This window comes from Anolis carolinensis, chromosome 1 (assembly GCF_035594765.1).
Source record: "Anolis carolinensis isolate JA03-04 chromosome 1, rAnoCar3.1.pri, whole genome shotgun sequence".
Lineage (NCBI taxonomy): Eukaryota > Metazoa > Chordata > Lepidosauria > Squamata > Dactyloidae > Anolis > Anolis carolinensis.
In genome coordinates, this window is record NC_085841.1 from 201,549,522 (window position 1) to 201,565,086 (window position 15,565).

Genomic DNA, 15,565 nt, shown 5'->3' on the forward strand with positions numbered 1-15,565 from the left:
ATTGAACCAGAACATTTAATTTGATTTACAACATACGTTTTATATGTTTGTGTCATTCCAAAAATTCTCAAATTTGAGATCAGTTCTCCACTACAAAATCACGATTTAGCTAGATTCTGTCACACACTCAGCCTGAATATTGTGTCATATTTGATGGATTAGGTTTTTCATAGTCATTCCAGTGAAACCTATTGTTATACCCAGCCAGCCATGGCTTCAGAGCCTGATCAGGAGCTGAACTCTGACACAGATGAGGCTTATTATGACTTTTCACCCAGTTCGGAAAACCCTTTGCAGCTCCAGGTGCCTGGAGAAATCAGCCAGGAAGAGCAGTTAATTGGAAGGGAGTTTCCCTTGTCTGGGCCAGATGTTCCCAGTTCGCCTAAGAATGAGGGTTTTAATCGGAGAGAATTTTTGAATTGTGAGAGGAGTGTTAAACAAAATCTTTGTAGAAGTCAACGTCTGGCCTCCCGAGGGGGTAATGGTTAGAGTTCCCATGGGAACTTTTTGGGAGTATTGCTCTCCCTACTTGGGATTCAGTTTAGGATTCTTAAAAGCGTTTTGCACTGTAGAGTCTTTGCGGTGTCAATGTTGCTTTATTCGAGTGAGGTAACTCCATCTAGCTCCAGTTTCCAAGCCAAGTTTTTCCAGTTCCAGTTACAGTCGGGCCAAGCTGTGCCGCGACCCTCGAGAAGACCTTGATTTTACTCTGGTTGTTATTTACTTGTTCCTGTTTTGAGATTACCTCTGCTTTGACAACTTTGCTGCCTTGATCACTATGAGGATTGGACTCTGTTTTCTGTCAGCCTTGTTTCCTTGTTGCCATTCATGGACTTTGATTGCTTGGGAGAGCTAATGAGTTCTCGTTGTGGATTATAGTATTGGACCTTTCCTTTCACCCATCTAGGATCATATTTGACTTTTCAGAAAGAAGTATTTCCTCCTCAAACTCTTTAACTACTTTCTTTTGGATTTATATTTGCTTTAATAAAGATATTATATGTTATATTGATTCCTGTCTGGTTTTCGAGTGCTCACGCTGCCTTGGGGTGTAACACCTATTCACATGGGCCACTAATAATGTTATCTTATTCTGGCAGAACCACAATTAAAGAAACCTCCAATCCAATAATATAAGAAAAACTGTTAATCATTCCCTGAAATGAGTTTAATCTTAATCTAACCACCAATTGTACTGCAATGATAACAGAGATAAATGTCATTCAGTTTAATGGCAACAAGTTTTTTGGAAGGAATTTTCCTTTAGAGCAGTGGTTCTCAATCTTTTTTTGACCAGGGGCCACTCTGATTTTTCTTTTTTGTTATTGTTGTTAGCCGGGACCACAAGGTTCATGAATAATAAACTGTGTTAATCTAAAAATAAAATTTAATCAAAACTTTTAACATATTCATTACACTTAATAGTAACATGAATTAAGAGTGCTATTATAATATAAAAATACTATTTTAAATAAAAAATTACATTCAGTTTGCATCAATGTGGTTTTTGAGCTTGCATCTTCTTTACAAGTTGGGTAATCCTGGAGCTAATATTATTGCTCAAGCTACACACATATAGTCATTTACTTTAGATAAATACATTTGAAGGCTGTTGACTGTGGAGGAACCTGTACATTTGATGTAGACAAAACAGAAAATTCAATGAATATCTCATGATTCCTCATAGGGGTCAAAATATCCTGAGAAATAATCTGCCAGTTCCATTTTCATATAAAATTTCTTTCTCTCCATAGTGTTTTGCCCCTATTCCTCACATTCATTGTCATGGCTTTCTTTAACCATTGCCTAAATGTAAACTATTATGGCAGATAGTTTAGCGTGGTTCCTCATAAATTAAGCTATTTTCTTTAAAGTTTCAAGTTAAAATTTTGCCTCTGTCATGAAATGCCTAGGAAGCCTTAAAAACCTATGTCTTTCCCCTTCCTGTAGTGTGCAAAATAATAATGCTGACTTATTTCACAATGGCACAGTGTGTTAAAGTGCTGAGCTGCTGAACTTGCAGACCAAAAGATTGCAGGTTTGAATCCAGGGAACGGAATGAGTGTCCACTGTTAGCCCCAGCTTCTGCCAACTTAGCAGTTCAAAAAACATCCAAATGTGAGTAGATCAATAGATACCACTCCAGCGGGAAGGTAACGGCGCTCCATGTAGTCATGCCGGCCACATGACCTTGGAGGTGACTACAGACAATGCCGGCTCTTCGGCTTAGAAATTGAGATGAGCACCAACCTTTACCTTTACCTATCTCACAATACTGGACAAAGTACTGTCATGGTTAAAGATATCACTGAAGGCATTATGACATCACTGAAGGCATTGTGAGATCTACATCTGTAGAAAGAAAGAGAGTAAACTAAATGAATAAGCAAGCAGAAACAACAAACAACCTAAAACTAAAGCTACAGTAAGACCCCTGTAGCCACGTAACCCATATCTGCAGTTTCACTAACCTGCACCGGGAAGAAAAATGATCTCTATAGAAATGTACTAGATAAACCAGGTAATTCTACCTTATACTTCTCCCAGAAACAGAAAAATCTGGCAAATTCCTAGAGCAAATACATTTCTAGGTATTTCTAGGTCATCCAGTACAACTCTATGGTATTGGAAGTGAGGTTATTTAATGTGTATGTATGTAGTCATATCCTTGGTTTCTCATAACCTTAACCACAGTCTGGATAGGAATGTATCCCTTGTGGATATGAAGGTTTTACTGTAGTTTAATACTGACAAAAATATCTCATGATCAAGTAATGAATAATTTTTGTATCAGATAAAATTGGTATGTATTATCAGTCACTGTTTAAGTTGTCATTAGGTTGCTGTGAGTTTGACAACACATTAAGTTATCATTGTTTTCCATTCAGCTTCCCTGGACTGTTATCCTATGGCTAAAAGACCAACATTCTACCTTCTGCTCGATCCACACTGAGATACATACAAGGAATTTTAGTACATGCAAGCTTCCCTCATTCACTTTGGTGGAAAGAACAGCTCTTCATCACATTCAATAATGCATGCTGTTTTTACATCCAATAAAGTGAAATTCCAGTTCTATATGGTATACTATTATTGATAAGGGGCCACTGTTGAAGTCAGGGATGGGAGCGGGATGTGGTCCCCAAGATGCTGATGGATTCCAGTATTCTCTATTTTTGTAGTCTCTCAACAGAGCCATAGCCAGAGGGGAGAGTTCCCCCCCCCACCCCCCCCCCCCACCCCCAAAATGTGTCAGGTTAAAGAAAACTTGGTTTACTCATTGTAACGAAGTGTGAATTTTTTAGTTTACAGATGTCATGTTTAATTGTGTTTTAAAAGTCATGTTTAACTGTGTTTAAAAAAGGGTTAATATTTCAGTTACTGTGCACCATGAGTTGGTTGCCATGGAGAAGGGGGCAGAGCCAACTGGGTTAGCTGAAGAGAGAGCAGAATTTGGAGGGAAAACTCAGTCAGTCAGTCAGTATCTGTGGTCAGAGAACTACAGGGAAGGTCTGATTCTCAGTTGGAGGATCAGGGTGGCTCAAATGTGGGATTTGAGTCAATTCTAAAATAAGTTTGGTGACTTATTTTAGGTAGTCTGTGCCCTGATAAGGTACAGAGAAGTCTGATTCTCAGTTGAGAGGATCAGGGAGGCTCAAGAGCTTATTTGAGTCAATTCTAAAATAAGTTTGGTGACTTATTTTAGGTAGTCTGGGCTCTGTTGAAGCTCAGGGAAGGCTGATCCTGAGTTAGGGGATCAGGGATAAAATAAGTTTGGTGGCTTATTTTAGGGTAGTCTGTTAGTGGAAAAGGAACTGACATTTTAAGAAGTTTGGAACACCTCAACATAGCTTTGCAACCATTATCTACGTGCCTTTAAAGAAGTTACTGTAATCATCAAGCTTGTGCCTAAATAAATGTGATTTTTATTCCTTCAGATATCTCAGTCTCTGTCATACATACACACATCAAGAATAAACAAGAAGAAGAAAAATAAAAGTCTCCTCTCTAAGTAGCTAGTGGCTATGTATTCCTATAGTGGTGGCAAGAATTGATGATCCCCTTTGTAATTTGGTGGCAGCATTATAAAACCTCTATAATTTGGTGGCAGCTTTTAAATAAAAATATCTTTAATAACTGGTGGCAGCGGATATAAAATATATAATAATAACATCTTTACACTCATAAATTGGTTCACCCTTGAACCCTTAACCCCCCCCCCCCCCGGGCTATGGCCCTGCCTGGCAATATCTGAAAGGGACCCACAATCCCTATCCCTGTTTTAAGTTGTACCTCCTGCATGCAAATGTCATGGTTTAAAAGAAGTTTTGATGTTCTTGTAGCTTAGAGTGACCCTTTAGACCTAGCTCTTGAAGTGCAGTTTTCCAATGACTGAATTTCATTCTGGTGTTGCTGAGTAAAAATCAGAAAAGGGCTCCTATCCTGTAATGGTTGAGTGGAAGAAGAGATTTCAGCAAATAGAGTTTGTGTGACAAGCATAATCCCTAAAAGTCCTGCTTCTGCATCAGTATTAAAAATATAAGAACCTGGTCTGGTATTGTGCAGTGCAACCCTAGCCTCCAGGCAGTTTACTCCTTCTGCTTAATGGTGGTCCTGGTTATCTGGATTTGTAGGCCTTAATCCCTTACAGGCACCAAATTCTGTCTGATCTTGGAAGATAAGCAGGATCAATCCTGGTTAGTACTTGTGAGACACCAGCAAGGAATACTAGGTGCTGTAGGATATATTTCATAAGAAGAAACTGGCAGAACCACATCTGAGTATTCTTTGACCAAAATAACCCTATGAAATTAATGGGGTCACCATAAGTCAAAAGATAACCTGAAGGCACATATATACACACACAATTATTTCACTTACACTGCCTTCCACTGTCAGACATTTGATGAAGAACAAGGGTTTGATTATACTTAATCACACCTCTGGTGTTCCAGCCAAAATGAAATTGGCTTGGCTTCAGTTAGCTATTTCTGTTCTTCTATGTATTGCCAAGTGATAAGAACATGTCTCAACAATACAGGCAGGCAGGCAAATATTCTTATCCTCTTGCATCACAGAGGAAATTCACATTGGAAAGAGCCAATACGGCTCTGGAATCAGCATGATGTTAATTAAGTCCAGCCAAGAGATTTTCTGCCTGTTTGAACCCACCTGCCGTAATCTTTTCCTTGCCTTCTCCTTTCTTTTCCAGCACATGACTCAGACAGGTCGATTAGCAATGGACATGGATGACACAAAATCTCACAATGAGGTATTCACTTTATATTTTTTCTCATTCCAGACAATCTCTTTTAATTACTAGCAGGAAAAAAAATTGACGCTGTTATTTTCAGCGTGGGCAAGCAGACATGACTGATGACTGATGAAACTACCAAAAAGGGGTTTTAAGAATTTCTCCTCTTAATGATTTCAGCATGGATTTGATGGATGTCTGAATGAGTAGATAATAGGAACAAGTATGGTGGATGAGAACCAGTATGATGCAGTGATTTAAACATCAAACTACATCTCTAGAGACCGTTGCTAACAGATTTGATTGATTGGAAGGCAAACAGCAACAACAACAACAACAACAACAACAACAACAGCAGCAGCAGCAGCAGCAGCAGCAGCGGAATATTTATATTTGTAACTTTCAGTGCCTTGAATTTGTAATGTCATTTTGATTACTTCTTTAAAAATCCTAGGATTTCCTCCAGAATTCTGAGGCCTTTCTGTTTCCCATGGCTTTCTTTTACAACCTTTTCTCCTAATCTCTCTCCCATCACCTATTTTCATATCTGTGAATTTATCATAGAATCATAGTATCATAGAGTTGGGAGAGACCACTTGGTCCATCTAGTCCAACTCCCTTCTGCCAATTGCTCTGGTGCCACAGCCGACAGATATTAGCCATGTTGTGCCTAGTGGCTGCCACTATGATGAGAACAGGAAAGTGGCTCCTGGAGCACTAAATCAGGCTTAGCAACACTAGATAGTCAGGATTCCTTCCCACCTCCCCAATGGCCTAAGAGCTGATGCTCTAAAACATCCTGTGGCTGATCCAGATTGTAATACTCCAAACTGGCCCTGGGGTAAGGTGTTCATGGAGCCCCTTGTGGCACAGTAGATTAAACTGCTGAGCTGCTGAGCTTGTTGTCCAAAATGTCAGTGGTTTGAATCTGGGGAATGAGGTGAGCTCCTGCTGTTAGTCCCAGCTTCTGCTAACCTAGTAGTTTAAAAATATGCAAATGTGAGTAGATCAATAGGTACCCGCTTCAGTGGGAAGGTAACGGTGCTCCATGCAGTCATGCCAACCACATAACCTTGGAGGCGTCTATGCAAACGGCGGCTTTTCAGCTTAGACATGGAGATGAGCACCAACCTCCAGAGTTGAACACGATTAGACGTAATGTCAGGGGAAAACCTTTACCTTTACCTTAAAACCACTACACGTATCTGTAAACCGATTTTTTAATTTTTTTTTTAAATCAAGATATAGTGGGTGAATGGAATGGTCCTTGTTCACTTTGAAAGAGGGGGAGAACTTCACTTGATTTTTTAATCTTTCTTCAGAAGCAGGTTTATGTTTTCACATCTCACATGTGCTCAATAGAAAGATAAATTATGGAGCTCTTTGTTCTGCTTGCAGAAGACTTATTGAAAACAATAACAGAAGTGTATCTGTGATCAGAAGAGTTTTGCTTATTTCATTAAATGTTAAACTGGCTTTAAATTGAAGCACTCTTACTTCACAAACTGTCACCTGAACAAAGGAAATTTGACATATTTCCCTTTCAGAAGCATATGTAATAATAATAATAATAATAATAATAATAATAATAATAATAATAATAATAATAACAACAACAACTTTATTTTTATACCCCCGCCCCATCTCCCCGAAGGGACTCGGGGCGGCTTACATGGGGCCTTGCCCGACACAACAGTATAATAACAATGTATGTAGTCATGCCAGCCACATGACCTTGGAGGTGTCTATGGATAATACGGGCTCTTCTAGTTTTAAGACACCAATTCTAATAATGTAATCTAAAATAGTAATATGATAATAATAATTTTATTTTTATACCTCGCCGCCATCTCCCCAGAGGGACTCGGGGCGGCTCACAGATATAAAACAAGCATACAATGGTATCAAATACAAAAAACACACAAATAAAATTAAAAGACATAAAATAAAATCACAGTCATTATAAAACACATGATAAAACACAGCAATAAAATCATACAATGGACTGGGCAAAGTGCACTGAGTGAAACTTGTAAGAGAACACTCTTTTTCCTTTAAGAGGTGTGTTTTGTTCAAGATGGTTAAATTAATTTATGAAACAAGATGTTCTATGTAACCTGGAGTACTTAAAATATGTGCAACAAAAATATCACCTGGCAAAGCAGAAATGGAACAAAAAAGGTCTGAATGCAAAAGAAAAACTTTGACATTTCCAAAAGGTATGGAAAATTTGGGTTAGAAATGCAAAGTTTTCAGATTGAAAATTCTGGTTTCCTAACTTTTAAGGAGATCTGATTTGATTTTAATTCAAGATTTGAATGGAATGAAGAAATGAACATTATCTTTTATCGGGAGGAGAATGTGAATGACAAATGTCTCATTTCGGTGAAAAGTAGCAATCAAAATCTGATGTAAAAATTACATGCTTCCACACAGATGTCTATCATTCTGGTATAAATAACATTTCTGATAATAGTGGAAAGGTTATACCTGTATCAATTCCTTGCCATGGGAGTGACTGAAAGATCATGTAACTTTCTCACCCCAATTCAAAGCTCTGGAATCCTGGGAGTAATCATTTTACAAGGTCTTTATTCTTCTCTGCCTCACCAAATTACAAATTCCAGGATTCCAGAGCACTGAGTTTGGTAGTTACTATGTTGTCAGTGCAATTATTCTAAGTTTAGATGCCTCCAGATATTTTGGACAATGAGCACATCTACACTGCCCACCTGATGTGGAATGAAGGCATCTTGACATGGTGTTTTAATGACACATGGCAAGAACACACCCGGGAGCACATGTAAGAGGGCTTAAATTGGGATAAGCAAAATTGTGGGGTATTCTGAAATAATCTCTGTAATATGTATCAGTGCATGTAGGTAATCAGATTGCATGGCAAAAGCAATTAAGGGACAGGTGCTCTGGTGATCCACACATGCATACTGGAGTGGGGGGCATGGGTGAGGGATCAGAATCCTCCATGGCTGTGGTCAGCCTCACGTCAATACCAGACAAGATTCTGGAAAAGATCATTAAGGAAGTGGTCTGCAAACACTTAGAAATGAATGCAGTCATTGCTAATAGTCAACACGGATTTACCAAAAACAAGTCATGCCAGACTAATCTGATCTCTTTTTTCGATAGAGTTACGAGTTGGGGCGATACAGGGAATGCCATGGATTTCATGGATACCTGGATTTCAGTAAGGTCTTCGACAAAGTCCCTCACGACCTTCTGGCAAATAAACTAGTAAAATGTGGGCTAGACAAAACTACGGTTAGGTGGATCTGTAATTGGCTAAGCAAACGAACCCAAAGGGTGCTCACCAATGCGTCGTCTTCATCTTGGAAAGAAGTCACGAGTGGAGTGCTGCAGGGCTCCGTCCTGGGCCGTTCTGTTCAACATCTTTATTAATGACTTAGACGAAGGGTTAGAAGGTACGATCATCAAGTTTGCAGACGACACCAAACTGGGAGGGATAGCCAACACTCCAGAAGAAAGGAGCAGAATTCAAAACGATCTTGACAGACTAGAGAGATGGGCCGAAACTAACAAAATGAAGTTCAACAGGGATAAATGCAAGATACTTCACTTCGGCAGAAAAAATGGAATGCAAAGATACAGAATGGAGGATGCCTGGTTAGACAGCAGTACATGTGAAAAAGATCTTGGAGTCCTTGTGGACAACAAGTTAAACATGAGCCTACAATGTGATGTGGCTGCTAAGAAAGCCAACGGGATTCTGGCCTGCATCAATAGGGGTATAGCGTCTAGATCCAGGGAAGTCATGCTCCCCCTCTATTCTGCCTTGGTCAGACCACACCTGGAATACTGTGTCCAATTCTGGGCACCGCAGTTAAAGGGAGATGTTGACAAGCTGGAATGTGTCCAGAGGAGAGCAACTAAAATGATCAATGATTGTCTGGAGAACAAGCCCTATGAGGAACGGCTTAAAGAACTGGGCATGTTTAGTAGGCTTGCTCAAATAATTCGTTTTCCCCGTTTACCGTTATTGATTCGTTATTTTCGGATTTTTTGAAGCAATATTGAATCTTGGCTGTCCACACGCCTGGATATCGCGGTTTCGAACCGCGATTGGCCGTTTTCCGTAATGGCGCCTTTTTTTTCGTTTTTAAAAAATGCTTTGTCAAATCATCCAAACTTTTTTAAGTCCACTGGGGCAATCTAGTGTGTTGTTTGCACCTTGTAGCCAATCAGAGAGCACGTTTAACCAGGGGGAGGGGCTGGTAGGACGTGCTTAATGAAAACAGCGTGCACACGCCTCGTGGCTCAGTCGCACTGGGACTTTTGGAGAGGGTGGAAGGGTAGATTGGTGCAGGCAGGCAGGAAACATTGCTGCGTCACAGCATGGCTGTGTGAAGACCAGGGACAGGAGAAAAGGTGGGGTGGTCTGTGGCTGAGTTTGGTGGTGTGGGTCTTAGGTCTTTCTATTTCTTTTGTTGTTGCAAACTTGCAAAGGGCTGTCCTGTGGGTGTTTTTCCTGTTCAAAATACAACTCCTTCGGGGAAAATAAAAGCTTGCCTTTGTGCCTTGCCTTCCCCTGGGCTACGTGTGTGTGTGTGTCTGCCAGGGACGCTTTGGGAAAGAGTTGCATATCCCATCCTGTTCAAAATACAACTCCTTTTGGGGAAAGAAAAGGTTCCCTTTGTGCCTTGCCTTGTGTGTGTGTCTGCCAGGAACGCTTTGGGAAAGAGTTGCATATCCCATCCTGTTCAAAATACAACTCCTTTCGGGAAAATAAAAGCTTGCCTTTGTGCCTTGCCTTCCCCTGGGCTACGGGTGTGTGTGTGTCTGCCAGGGACGCTTTGGGAAAGAGTTGCATATCCCATCCTGTTCAAAATACAACTCCTTTCGGGAAAATAAAAGCTTGCCTTTGTGCCTTGCCTTCCCCTGGGCTACGGGTGTGTGTGTGTCTGCCAGGGACGCTTTGGGAAAGAGTTGCATATCCCATCCTGTTCAAAATACAACTCCTTTCGGGAAAATAAAAGCTTGCCTTTGTGCCTTGCCTTCCCCTGGGCTACGGGTGTGTGTGTGTCTGCCAGGGACGCTTTGGGAAAGAGTTGCATATCCCATCCTGTTCAAAATACAACTCCTTCGGGGAAAATAAAAGCTTGCCTTTGTGCCTTGCCTTCCCCTGGGCTACGGGTGTGTGTGTGTCTGCCAGGGACGCTTTGGGAAAGAGTTGCATATCCCATCCTGTTCAAAATACAACTCCTTTTGGGGAAAGAAAAGGTTCCCTTTGTGCCTTGCCTTGTGTGTGTGTCTGCCAGGAACGCTTTGGGAAAGAGTTGCATATCCCATCCTGTTCAAAATACAACTCCTTTTGGGGAAAGAAAAGGTTCCCTTTGTGCCTTGCCTTGTGTGTGTGTCTGCCAGGAACGCTTTGGGAAAGAGTTGCATATCCCATCCTGTTCAAAATACAACTCCTTTCGGGGAAAGAAAAGGTTCCCTTTGTGCCTTGCCTTGTGTGTGTGTCTGCCAGGAACGCTTTGGGAAAGAGTTGCATATCCCATCCTGTTCAAAATACAACTCCTTTTGGGGAAAGAAAAGGTTCCCTTTGTGCCTTGCCTTGTGTGTGTGTCTGCCAGGAACGCTTTGGGAAAGAGTTGCATATCCCATCCTGTTCAAAATACAACTCCTTTCGGGGAAAGAAAAGGTTCCCTTTGTGCCTTGCCTTGTGTGTGTGTCTGCCAGGAACGCTTTGGGAAAGAGTTGCATATCCCATCCTGTTCAAAATACAACTCCTTTTGGGGAAAGAAAAGGTTCCCTTTGTGCCTTGCCTTGTGTGTGTGTCTGCCAGGAACGCTTTGGGAAAGAGTTGCATATCCCATCCTGTTCAAAATACAACTCCTTTTGGGGAAAGAAAAGGTTCCCTTTGTGCCTTGCCTTGTGTGTGTGTCTGCCAGGAACGCTTTGGGAAAGAGTTGCATATCCCATCCTGTTCAAAATACAACTCCTTTCGGGGAAAGAAAAGGTTCCCTTTGTGCCTTGCCTTGTGTGTGTGTCTGCCAGGAACGCTTTGGGAAAGAGTTGCATATCCCATCCTGTTCAAAATACAACTCCTTTCGGGGAAAGAAAAGGTTCCCTTTGTGCCTTGCCTTGTGTGTGTGTCTGCCAGGAACGCTTTGGGAAAGAGTTGCATATCCCATCCTGTTCAAAATACAACTCCTTTTGGGGAAAGAAAAGGTTCCCTTTGTGCCTTGCCTTGTGTGTGTGTCTGCCAGGGACGCTTTGGGAAAGAGTTGCATATCCCATCCTGTTCAAAATACAACTCCTTTTGGGGAAAGAAAAGGTTCCCTTTGTGCCTTGCCTTGTGTGTGTGTCTGCCAGGGACGCTTTGGGAAAGAGTTGCATATCCCATCCTGTTCAAAATACAACTCCTTTGGGGAAAATAAAAGCTTGCCTTTGTGCCTTGCCTTCCCCTGGGCTACGGGTGTGTGTGTGTCTGCCAGGGACGCTTTGGGAAAGAGTTGCATATCCCATCCTGTTCAAAATACAACTCCTTTGGGGAAAATAAAAGCTTGCCTTTGTGCCTTGCCTTCCCCTGGGCTACGGGTGTGTGTGTGTCTGCCAGGGACGCTTTGGGAAAGAGTTGCATATCCCATCCTGTTCAAAATACAACTCCTTTCGGGAAAATAAAAGCTTGCCTTTGTGCCTTGCCTTCCCCTGGGCTACGGGTGTGTGTGTGTCTGCCAGGGACGCTTTGGGAAAGAGTTGCATATCCCATCCTGTTCAAAATACAACTCCTTCGGGGAAAATAAAAGCTTGCCTTTGTGCCTTGCCTTCCCCTGGGCTACGGGTGTGTGTGTGTCTGCCAGGGACGCTTTGGGAAAGAGTTGCATATCCCATCCTGTTCAAAATACAACTCCTTTTGGGGAAAGAAAAGGTTCCCTTTGTGCCTTGCCTTGTGTGTGTGTCTGCCAGGAACGCTTTGGGAAAGAGTTGCATATCCCATCCTGTTCAAAATACAACTCCTTTTGGGGAAAGAAAAGGTTCCCTTTGTGCCTTGCCTTGTGTGTGTGTCTGCCAGGAACGCTTTGGGAAAGAGTTGCATATCCCATCCTGTTCAAAATACAACTCCTTTTGGGGAAAGAAAAGGTTCCCTTTGTGCCTTGCCTTGTGTGTGTGTCTGCCAGGAACGCTTTGGGAAAGAGTTGCATATCCCATCCTGTTCAAAATACAACTCCTTTTGGGGAAAGAAAAGGTTCCCTTTGTGCCTTGCCTTGTGTGTGTGTCTGCCAGGGACGCTTTGGGAAAGAGTTGCATATCCCATCCTGTTCAAAATACAACTCCTTTTGGGGAAAGAAAAGGTTCCCTTTGTGCCTTGCCTTGTGTGTGTGTCTGCCAGGAACGCTTTGGGAAAGAGTTGCATATCCCATCCTGTTCAAAATACAACTCCTTTCGGGAAAATAAAAGCTTGCCTTTGTGCCTTGCCTTCCCCTGGGCTACGGGTGTGTGTGTGTCTGCCAGGGACGCTTTGGGAAAGAGTTGCATATCCCATCCTGTTCAAAATACAACTCCTTTCGGGAAAATAAAAGCTTGCCTTTGTGCCTTGCCTTCCCCTGGGCTACGGGTGTGTGTGTGTCTGCCAGGGACGCTTTGGGAAAGAGTTGCATATCCCATCCTGTTCAAAATACAACTCCTTTCGGGAAAATAAAAGCTTGCCTTTGTGCCTTGCCTTCCCCTGGGCTACGGGTGTGTGTGTGTCTGCCAGGGACGCTTTGGGAAAGAGTTGCATATCCCATCCTGTTCAAAATACAACTCCTTTCGGGAAAATAAAAGCTTGCCTTTGTGCCTTGCCTTTCCCAGTCTCAAACACCTCCAGGGCTGCGTGGGTGTGTGTCTGCCAGGGACGCTTCCTGATTTTCCCAAGCCAACTTTGGGAAAGAGTTGCATATCCCATACTTTCCTGTAGAACTGGAAAGTACAGGTATCCCCTTGTAAATAAATAAAACTAACTAAATGTTATAGACTACGCTTTTGCAACAGTAAATTGGCCAGAATATAACACGTTGCCAATCAAGATTCAACAAATATTTCCCACCAGTAACACAACACCTTACCATCATCCCTTCTGTTACCTGAAAACACTCCCCTTGACATGAAGCGCTCAGCTGTACGCGGGTCTGGGGGAGCAAGTCCTAGTAGTGGTCAAGCCACGGCCAGGACACTGTGGGGGGCCAAAAAAGTTAAGGTGGGTCCCATACGTCTGGAACGCCGAACTATGGGAGTGGGTGGACTTGATGAAGAACCAGGCTGTTCTAATGCAGACAGTTCACAGGCATCCACCCGGAGCCGGCTGTCGCATGGAGCTGAGACAACTGGACGATCATTGGAACATACAGGTGTTGCCGTCCTGGAACTACAGGTGGTGGATAGTGAGGATATAGATAACCCCACCCCTCCCCCAGCTACTGACAGTGAGGAGGAGGTAGAGGAGGTACTACCATCAAAACGTAGACTTTCTCATGCTGCTGAAAGGGTGCCCACGACTCCCATCTCTGAGGGCGTCGCCACAGTGGCTGTGGGGAGGCCAAGGTCATTTATTTGGGACCATTTCCATGTCCACTCTCAGAGTTCTACTTTGGCAGTTTGTAGACACTGTGGGGCAAATATCAGCAGAGGCAGAGACACGAGACATCTTGCGACCTCGGGGTTGAGCTCTCACATGAAGCGACACCATCCCTCCATTTCGCTGGGAGGGGGAACTGCAAGCCCTTCCAGTGGCAGCCTTAGCACGCAAAGTTCACCAGGTGAAGATAGTGGAAGGCGGACACAGTCCACCTTGGAGGATTGGGCCATTCCATTACACAGAAAGAAAACGGGGGAAACATTGCTCACACCCCAGCAGATAACCCAAACTGTGGGAGAGATGATTGCCCTAGATCACCATCCCTTCCGCCTGGTAGAACAAGAAGGCTTTGTACGCCTTATGAAACGACTGTGCCCCCGCTACAAAATCCCCTCCCGTCACACCTTTTCCAGAAAAGTAATCCCCGGCTTGTACGAGGGCTGTAAGGAACGCATTATCCAGATGTTGCGTACCGCCATGGGAGGACACATCCATTTTACCTCTGATATTTGGTCAAGCTTGGGAGGAGGCCACTCCTACCTCTCTCTCACGGCACATTGGTGGGAGAAGGAAGGCACTGTGGATACATCCCATCGTTGGGCACTCCTCGCATTGGAGGTAGTTGATCGTGATCACAAGGCAGAGACCATCTGCAACTATCTGGAAAACATGATGGGGGAATGGATGCAGTGTAGGCCGGAAGAAATGAGGAGGGGCTTTATGGTGACGGACGCAGGGAAAAATATGATCAAAGCGGTTGAAAGTGCCGGGTTTCAGAATGTGTCCTGCATGGCCCACTTGCTTCACAATACCGTCAAGGAAGGTTTAAAGAGCCAGGAAGAGCAGTCGGGCAGCAACACAAACATCTCCCTGCTGATCGAGCGCTGTAGAAAGATCGCGGGCTACTTCCACCGGAGCATCAAGGCAGCCCGGCAGCTGAGAGACAGGCAGAGCCTTGAAGGCCTCCCGCAGCACAAGCTGCTCCAGGACGTCTCGACTCGGTGGAATTCAACCTTAAAAATGCTCGAACGCATGGTCGAGCAGCAGAAGGCGGTACACGGCATCTCCCTCACTTTGGTTGCGCCTGTTAGCAAGCTTGTTCCAACTAAGCAAGAGTGGGACACCATCTCCCAGCTAGTAGACGTACTAAAGCCATTCAAACATGCCACTGAGACACTTTCGGAATCAAAAGCTCTTCTGAGCCAGGCAGTGCCCATGGTCTTGAGGCTAAGGAGGCACCTAGAAAGGCTTGGGGCCGGTCGAACAATGGACTCCCTGGCTGGACCGCTGACACCGCCGGTCCAGGAGGTGGTGAGGAGGTTGTCCTTTGCTGTACGGAAACGGCTAGAGCCACTTCTTTCCAGCAAGGTCCATATGCTGGCGGCCTTGTGTGATCCACGGCTAAAGTACAACGTCTGCCCAAAAGACTTTACCATGTGGAAGGCCCAACTTGTTGACCTTGTGAGGGAGGTCTTTGCTGCCAGGGTGGAGGAAACGGGCACAGCGGCCCCTCTTCCAGAACTGCCTGTCACCCCAAGCACTAGCGCTAGTGGCGAGACGGAAAGTCCCGCGGAGCCGGTAGGGGGTTGCCGTAGGGATACGGATCTCCAGCCGCGAACAGGAAACGTTTTCTTTGCAGAGACGGTGGCCATACTTGCCTGCTCTGAAGAATCCTCTTTGCTGGCTTCTGCTCAAAAGGTAGACTCGGCCGAATG

The 15,565-nt window shown here is 43.6% G+C and overlaps 1 long non-coding RNA gene across 1 annotated transcript in view; it reads left to right on the forward strand.

Annotated features, from left to right (window-relative positions):
- The first annotated feature begins 1,804 nt into the window (after window positions 1-1,804).
- The window catches only part of LOC134294084 (uncharacterized), a 47,927-nt gene continuing 34,166 nt past the window's right edge, over window positions 1,805-15,565 (forward strand). The window contains exons 1-2 of the long non-coding RNA XR_010001067.1: window positions 1,805-2,521; window positions 5,213-5,272. This is a non-coding gene — a long non-coding RNA (uncharacterized LOC134294084). The remainder of the gene's footprint in view (window positions 2,522-5,212; window positions 5,273-15,565) is intronic.